Consider the following 9370-nt stretch of genomic DNA (forward strand, 5'->3'; position numbering starts at 1 on the left):
CTGCACCAGGCAGGAAAGACGGTGATTACCTGGATTTAATAAATACATTTAGTTCCTCATTCACTTCCCTTTTAACTGTAAAGGAAATAATTCATTCCTGAAAAATACTGTAGCTTGGTGAAGTAATTATTCGTGGTTTGTGGAAAAAATGTGGAAGATTGTTGCAACATTTTCACATCAATACTTGTTAAATATAGAAGTTGTGATCAGATAAGATGAGACAAATATAGAAGTTGTGATAGGATCTAATCCAAAGTCCATTAAATTCAATGGGAAGTGCTCTACTTATTTCATTTGGCTTTTGGATCACACCCACAGTCATTAACCATAGAAAGTGTGTACACAGGAGACCCATGTGTGCTTATTCTGAAGTGGTAGGGCTACCTTTTCTATAGTGTCAGCCATGACAACAGACAGCTGCTGACAGAGTCCTTGCAATACAGCAATTTTCATATTTGTTCTTCAGATATATTTGCATAGGATACTGGAAGAGATATAGTGGCAGTTATGGCAAGGATACTCCACTGTGTGTGATATCCTGTGTGTTGAAGCTAATTAAGAGATTACTCAGCATTGGCACCATACAGCCCTCAGAGTCTAACAACAGTTTACCTGGAAGCAAAAAGTACTACTGAAATGAAACCTATAGGCACAGAAAGACAACTAAAAATGGCTTAGAACGTAAATCAGTAAGGGAGAATGGAAGACAAGTACTTGTGGGGAGGGGGGTATAAATGACTGGGTGGCTTAGAATAGAGAAATAGATGAACAAGTTTGAATGAGAGGGCATGTGAATGTGTTGGGGCTCAATGTGAGTGGTCAATAGTGAGTAAGTGGAGAACTGACGAGACTGAATTTTGGATGTCCTTGTGATGGAGGGGGTCTGGGAAGTGGGAAGAAAAAGCAAGGAAAGAGGTGAAAATGAAGGAGAGAAGGAGTGGGCTTCTGGAACAGTGTTGAGAAAAGGGTTTTTTTCTTTTCATGTGAAAACTGAACAAATGTGACATGACACCAGTGAGATATAACAGGTCTGGACACCCACAACACAGTTCGTACCCTCATTCTTGAGAATCAACACACCTGGAAAATCTAGGGATTTGTTTCTCTTGCTAAAGAATAAGGAATCAGTCTTAAAACAGTTCAAGATACTTGAATGCTGACATTGAGGAATTTGCCCCCTGTTACCCTAACTAACAAACTACTGCTTTAAGCAAGAGGTTTGCCCAGTAACAGATGATGACAGCTATCTACAGGCATGTAGCACATTCAGTATGTGGCACACATCGTTACTTAGAGCTGCAGCGAGAGTGCATTAGCTGTATTAATCTGAAGTCAGGGCAAAGTAGCATCTTATAAACTAATACTGGGAGCATCTATACAAGAGGCTAAAAGTGCAATAGACTAATTCTACTGCACATTAGCGTGTCATGGTAAAAGCTGTGCTAACGCAATAATGAGCAGTAGAATTAGTCTATTGTGCATTAGCATCACAAAAGCATTGTGCACCGGTGTTACTAAGCAGCAGTGCCAATATTTGCTTAAGTTAGTACTTGTTATTAAAGGTAATTATGGTGTTATTGCATTAATATATGTGTAGATGTGCCCACAGATGCATAGCATATGCTTCTCTGAATTAGCTAATCTATAAAGGTCCTACTCTTCCCTGCCTTCTGCCTGATAGCAGCAAGTTAACATCAATAGCTTTTTTGGTCCTGGAAGCTAAAGATCTCAAAAATGTTGGTAAATATCCATCTGTTTGCCAGGTTCTGTAAAAGTAGTTAAGTATTTGTTTAGATTATTAAAAACACACGTGACCCTACTCCCCTCAAAAGCAATTTAGTTCTTTCCACATCGGTAAAGGTGAATAGGCTTCCCTTAGATTCCTAAAAGAGTTTTGATTTTGAGGACAGATACGACTTAGATAAAGTTTCTGAGGTGGATAAGTGAACAGGGACAAACATATTTCTTCTCTATAATCAGAAGCACATTGTGCATTTTGACATAAGTCTTTTCATTGGGCTAGACAAACGATACATTTGGAAGAACACCTAAGGCAGTTTTTCCATGTGTTCCAGGAGTGGGTGTGAGAGGAGAAGCGTAGGGCAGGGGGAAAGCCCTGAGACCTGCAATCCCTCCATACTTACCATGAGTGAGAGAAGGAGCCTAGTGGGAGCAAGGAGAGTCTCGCCACATTTCTGCAGTGAGTGCTCGTTCTGGATTAGTAGCAAAAAAGCACAGAGAGGTACTTCTGGTCCTGGAGAGGGGAAGCTAGGGAGAGACAGCAGCATCCAGACAGGGTGGGGCACAGGTTCACACTGTCCCAGGAGAAGAGTGCAAGGCAGCATGAGGCAGCTGGCATAGGTGGTCAGAGGACCACTGACCACACGAAGTACCCTCAGCTACAGGAAGCCAGGCAGGTCCATCTGGGTAAAGATGGAAGCCCCGAGGATCTGTGGCACATGGGTGTATGGGCACAGAGTGGACTACATGCTATTGCTAGTGAAAAAGGGAAAGACACTCCCCTGCACTGCTGATGCCAAGAGAGTGCGATTTCTCTACTGCACGGTGAGAGAAACCGGTGAGCTACTTCATCCCTCCCCTTCCCCCCTGGACAAGGGGTAATGCTACCAGCAGGACACATAGGATTGATTTAAGTTGATTTACCCCAGGAATTTCCAGTGAATCACATCAAGTGTAGGGACCCTCAATGAACTGATTCATGTATATGGCCTCTTACTGAATTGTTTTAAGCATACTGACTCTTAATAAATTGATCCCAGCCTACTGATTTAAGTGTATGGACTCAGGGATCCCACTGAATTGAGTGGCTCTAGATCCTGAGTGAAGTGATTTCAGTTGAGTTCACTCTTGGGCTCACTCCAAATGGATTTAAGTTAATTGACCCTGGAAATGCCAAAGGATTAGTTTAAGGGGTCCTTAATGGAATCTATTTAAATTGATTGATTGGCAGACTTCAAACAAATTAAATAGGAACGTCTGACCAAGAAAACTATCTGTTTAAGCAATGAACCTATTGAGGACTAGGGAAGTCATGGACTGGCAGTGAATCGCTGGTGGAAAGACTTCTCCTAGAGGTAAGCCTAGTAGAGGGACACACAAGGAGAAGTCCATACAGCACATCATGTAGCCTAGCCAGAGCAGCTATACAAATACTCAGTAAACTTCCTATAGAAGAGATGAATTTACATTTAATGGCACAAACCTGGGCAATAACTCAAAGACCCAGACACATAATCTGCTGGATGTGAGAAGGGTGGGGTGTAAGGGAAGGTGGAGGCTCATGAAAAAAATCATCTGAGGAGCACACCCAGACCTACTGGCCAATATAACCAGCTCCCAACCTTAAAGAAAAACACGAAAGGTGTGGCAGGGGAGACCATAACACCAGAGAGTGGTAGTACTGACCTTCACTGTGATGACATGCTTCGGTAACACATCAGGCAGGAGAGAGACAAAGCCATATATCACCTGAGGGGAGTTAGGAGGCTTTAATTAGAATGTAACTACTCTAATTAAAGCACGGTAGCGTAGCATAGATTAGCACCATCCCCCATAGTGAGGGAGAGGGTAGGGACAGGGGCTGTCCAGGTGGGGTGGAGGCAGGGGGGCCAGAGCTGTGGGTCATGGAGAGGGAGGGGGCTCCTGCTACTGCTTGCACCCCAGGAGGGTGGGGGGGGTACTCCCCAGATCTGCGTGGGGTGGGGTGGGCTCTATGTGGCTCTTCTCAGCAGGGGTTGGGCTTGGAGTGGGTGCTGGCAGTGCTGGGAGGATGCTGCATCCACCCTAAATTTCACTGCTACTCCACTCCCAGTGCCACCACTGCTAGACATAGGCATGAGTGAATCAAGAGTCCGGCTGGGGCCTGGACAGAAAGGGGGCCCAAAAATGGTAATTTTTTTTCTGTTGTCCAATTATTATTATCATTATCTCTGGTGAAGCGGGGCCCAATACTAAAAGTTCATCTGGGGCTGCCAAAAGTCAAGGTATGGTGCTGATACCAGTGATTCTCAACCAGGGGACTGTGGCACCCTGGGGTTGCCACCAGATCCTTTGAAGGATGCCACAAAATGTGAGGAGATAAACAGTCAAGCGCAGGCTTAGGTTTGTCCCTACCCAGCTAATCCCTCATGTCCACTTCCCAGCCTCTGCAAGAAGTGAACACTACAATATAGAAATTACTTTTTGAAACTGAATGTCACTCAATTCAGGAAAGTCATGGAAGGGTGATTCAAGTCCTATGAGAGGTGCTTTAAAGTCCAAAAAAGGTTGAGAACCATTGATCTATGCACTTGTGTAAAGCTGGTAGAACTCTACCAACTCTGATGAAGTTATTTCTTCAAATAAGAAGTTAATTCAGCTTCATCATTTATTTTTCTCTGGACAAACAACTTTTTTCCACTATTGTCTTCTTTCCACACCACTGTGCCATTGATGTAAATATATGCAACATTTTTTTTGCCCAGGGAGCATTTAGATCTCACTTATATTATTAGTTTAATCCATGCCATCTCAGATGGAGTTTATTTCTATACAGAGTACAATATGACCCAGTATTTCCAACAAGGAAAGTAAAAATTGCAGAGTTTGGATCCAATTCTTGGCCTACTCTTTCGTGGACTTCCCTTTCTGCTTCTTTGCTGACTTGCACCTAGAATTTAGGCCTCTTGGTCACCACAAATACAACACTGGACTAGGATTCAAGTGAGTCATCTTTTATTCCTAGCTCTAACACTGACCTGTTGACAAACTGTGGGTAAGTCACTTCACTTCTGCATCTCAGTTTACCCATCTGAATATGAAGATAATAGTATGTGACCATTCTTTGAAAAACTACTAGGATAGATGAATGAATGAAAAGTATGATTTAAAAGTTACTCATTAGCATTATTTTTACTTTTTCAAATCAGTTTTTTAGCATCTCTAGTTGAGAATAATTGCAGCTATAAATAATTGGTGGGACCAAGCTTATCCACATTCATTTGCACCTGAAACTTGCACTTCAAATAAAGGAAATCAGGTTTTCAAAATACGGCTTTTTTAAAAAGCCTAATAGGAAGTCAGTTCCTTGAGACAGGCTATAAACGTATCACACCTTTCCCCTGGACCAGTCTACCTCAACCATATGAGAGTCACCCACCCCCAACTTTTACGCATTTGGCTGTCCCCCAGTTGAGAACCACTGTTGTGCTGTCTTGACTTACCGCAGTGGTTCTCAGCCAGGTGTCACCTCTACTGCCATCAGGTAAACAACCCCCATGTAGCTGTCTGAATAGCCAGACCAGGAAGGGCTAAGGCATATACTCACTGTCCTGCCTCATAATGTTCTCTGATTAGCCAAAAGCAGGCAGGGGAGCCGGCTTATGCTGTACCCTTTGCTGTCCAACCCTGCATGGCAGCACCATAGCAATGAAGTTTGGTGCCTGGGGCAAAGCCCACAGCAGCAGCTCACCCCACGCACAGATCCGAGGGGCACACTGCCCCCCATGCTTGCCTGGGAGTGCACACAACAGTAGGAGCTGCCCTTCCCCCATCCCTGTGCCAGCCCAATGAGTCTCTCATGGCTCCATCCCATGCCCTGCCCCAGCTGGGCAGTGCTGTTGGTGCCCCTTCGTTTTGGTGCCTGGGGTGGTCGCCCTGCTCACCCCGCCCTTGCTAGGGTATTGCTGCATGGTGTCACCCAGAAGCAGAGGTGTGCAGGCCAGATGGAACTTTGCAATCCTATGGGAGGAGAAAATCTGGCTGCTTTGTGTTATTTGGGCTCTTTCTGAAAAATGTCAAAGCGAGGTCAATAAAGGGTAATACTCAAGTTGCTTAGGAGCTTAAACCCCATGTTCAAAAGGGACTAGCTCACTGAAATTGATGGGGTAGGCACTGAACCTGATTAAGTGCTGCTGAAAATTCCACCGGGCTCTGTGTATGTGTAGGAGTCTAGAACCTTTTGAAAATGTGGTCCCTCTGCCTAAGTTACTTTTGAAAATGGGAACAAGTTGCTTTCAAAAAAATCTTCCTTTTAAGCTCCAAAATGCAATGGCCTTCTTTTGGAGCATCAAATGAAGAACTCAAAATATACACACATGCAAATGCTTTGAATTTGACTCTGTTGCCTAACTACTGTCATGTGAAAACATGAGCCAGCAATAACTAGAGACAGATGCTAGCAGAAAGACTGATCAGCAGCTATTCAACTGGACTGCCCTCAGGACTCAAGGTCCTTGTGCCAATCTGAGGGTCTTGCTGCCTAGGAGTTGATTCTTTCACAAGTAGAGCCAAGACACTGAAGCTACAGGAATGCTTGATGAAATCTTGACACCAGCACTTGAATCCCGGTGCTGGGTAGTGTTCTAGAACGCTGGGTGCTGCCGTGCAAGGTAATTGTGAGTTTTCTATGACCACTTCATGAAAGTTCTTCCCACAATCTGCAGGGAGGGAGAAACCTCAGCCTGCCCTGCCAGTATCCTGCCTTCTCTTCCCAGTTTCCACCCCACCGCCCCACTGCCATAATAAAAAGAGAACAGAAGAGAAGCCAGGACTATCTGTATATACTTGAACTTCAAAGGACAAAAGAGGTAAATTATTTCCTGTTCACCTAGTTGGGAATTTTCCAGTTTTGCCTTTTCTTTCCTGGTTTAGGTTCACTAATTTGTTATACTGGTTCTGAGTGAATTTAGCAGCATAACTTCCAGGTGTGTCTATAGGATCAGGGTTGAATCCAAATTTGGACCTCACTGCGAACTGAAGTTAAGGGGAACATACTAACAAATAATTTTCTCTGGAGGGCGTAAATGGTTCAATATTTCTGGGCTGGTATACTTTAAACTTTTTTCTTAAAATAGCACATTGATATATATATGATTTTTAGTAAAGACTGACAGCAATCTCGTATTATTAGGGAAGGTACACAATCATGTAAAAAGTGCAAGTATTCTGTCAGCTCCATGAACCACAGCTCCACGAACAACTTACACAAAGATTGTTGGAATTTGCCAGGTATTATATAAAGGAAAGCACAGTTCAAACATACCCCGACCAAATTCCAGAAACAATTCTGCTAATTCCCTCACAAATTCATTTTGGAGATTCAGCATACTATTTACTTAGGACACAAACCTTGAGAAGGAGCCTTTGGGCCTCATTACATGTTCATTTTAGGTGGTTCCTGGAGCTCTTAACCCCTGGATTATCCACACATTAACACCTGAAACTAGTTCCAAGCACATTTTAGGCAGCTTGAAGTTACACCACTCCAGGGCAGATTTATCTCTAATCATTGGTGACACATAGGGGGTGCATGCGGGTGCATGTGTACCCCCTGAGATCAGCCCTGCACCCCCTGGAAATGCCAGCTGCAAAACCATAAGTGCCAGCGGAAGTGCACTTCGGGCTTCACCGCTGGTTCAGTGATCGGCAGCTGGAGGACCCGCCCTCAGCAATCTGTGCCCCCCAGACTCAGGAGGCACCAAGTCACCCATGTCTCTGATCCATGTTACCTAGCTCACGTTCCATTAATGTGTGGCCACTCCCCACAAATGAACTGCCCAAGCTGCAGTCCTTCAGCATCTCAGGATGCGGTGTCTCCTCCCCACCCTCCTTTTCTGTGTGGACAAATTTTCTTGAACTCTACTGCCCTAGATGGTGGTGCTAACACTAAGCCAACTCCCCATTCAGCCTCTGGTGATATGACCTTTCCACTTGCAGGGGTACAACCCTGGCAAGCAGCCTGCAGAACATATACTACCTAGCCAGGTTGCAGGGCACAGATAGGTCTAGGAGTGGGTTTTAGGGGGAAATTTCTTCTTAAATTCCTGGGGGTTTTTTTACTTCTTTTTATTTTATCCTTCAGAGGCTGCCTTCTTTCATTTCACCATGCTTCCCCAACCCTGACTTCTTTTCATAGATTTCATAGATTTCATAGACATTAGGGCTGGAAGGGACCTCGGGAGATCATCGAGTCCAGCCCCCTGCCCAAATGGCAGGAAGTCAGCTGGGGTCATAGGATCCCAGCAAGATAAGCATCCAATTTACTCTTGAAGGTGTTCAATGTAGGTGCTTGAACCACCTCCGCTGGCAGACTGTTCCAGACCTTGGGGGCTCGGACAGTAAAGAAATTCTTCCTTATGTCCAGCCTGAAATGGTCTTGCAGGAGTTTGTGACCGTTCGACCTCGTCATCCCTTGGGGCGCTCTGGTGAACAAACGTTCCCCCAGATCCTGGTGGTCACCCCTGATAAACTTATAGTTGGCCATCAGATCACCCCTGAGCCTGCGGTTTTCCAGGCTAAAGAGTCCCATGGCTCTCAGCCTGTCATCGTAAGATCTGTTTTCTACCTCCCATTTTATTACCCACTCCATCCCATTAACTCTCCACCTCCTAGCTTCATGTTCTTACCCACTCCCCCCAAAACCCATGTCTCACACACCATCACCTAGAGCAGGGATAGAAGTCTGTCCTGGCCATGGGCCCTTTAGTGTCAACTCACAGTTACAGCTCCTGGTCTTGCCCCTGCTCACTAGGTCTCAGTGGCAAGGCACAGCTGTGCAGGGTGGGGGCAGTCAGAGAAGACTGTTATGTTTAAGGTGTGTCTGCTCCAAACTTGAGCTAGCACTAACACTTATCAACATTTGAGTAGATCTAAGTTCAGGGTGTAACAAGGCCTTTAGAACACAGTTCTACTCTGTCTACTGACCACAAGAAATTCTGAAATTAACATTTATGAGCATTTTTGGGGAGCTACATGAACTGCAGTTGCAACATGATTTTAAATGTACTTAGGAATATCTAGGAGCAACTGTGTTTCCTTGATGCTAGAGAAGCAATAAATCCATAAAAAGGTTTGTAGTAAGGAAACTATTAGGATATAGGCAGAGTGCTACTGGTCTCACATCTTCAAGCACCAAACATGCTTATCTCAAAATTTGCATCCTGATGTAGCATATCGGTGTTGAAAATGTCTTCAAAGAGCTTCTAGAACTGTCTAGAGATGTGATAACTGGGTACTCTGAAGAAACAAACATCAAGTCCCTAAAACCAATTATCTTTAGATAAAGAAATTAAAACTCCTAAATGGCCATTTGCAATGTGATACATGATACCGCACATCTACAAGCCCACTTATTAAGCAGATATTAATTTGTGGTATAACATGACCATGCAGTAGGTCTTTCCAAGGTATAGGCAGAATGTTATCTAGTTTCTTTGCATATCCTAGTTTTAGCAGGAAGATTGCAACTGGGCAACCTACACAGTAAATTCATGGTTGCGTTGTCTTCAAAAAGAAACAGCTGTATTCTCCTGTGGAACTCCAGAGCTCTCTAGTGAGTCCTTCATATTGCAACAATATGATTTTCTTTTTT

Source organism: Crocodylus porosus, unplaced genomic scaffold, assembly GCF_001723895.1.
Source record: "Crocodylus porosus isolate Cpor-Errol unplaced genomic scaffold, CroPor_comp1, whole genome shotgun sequence".
Taxonomy (NCBI): domain Eukaryota; kingdom Metazoa; phylum Chordata; order Crocodylia; family Crocodylidae; genus Crocodylus; species Crocodylus porosus.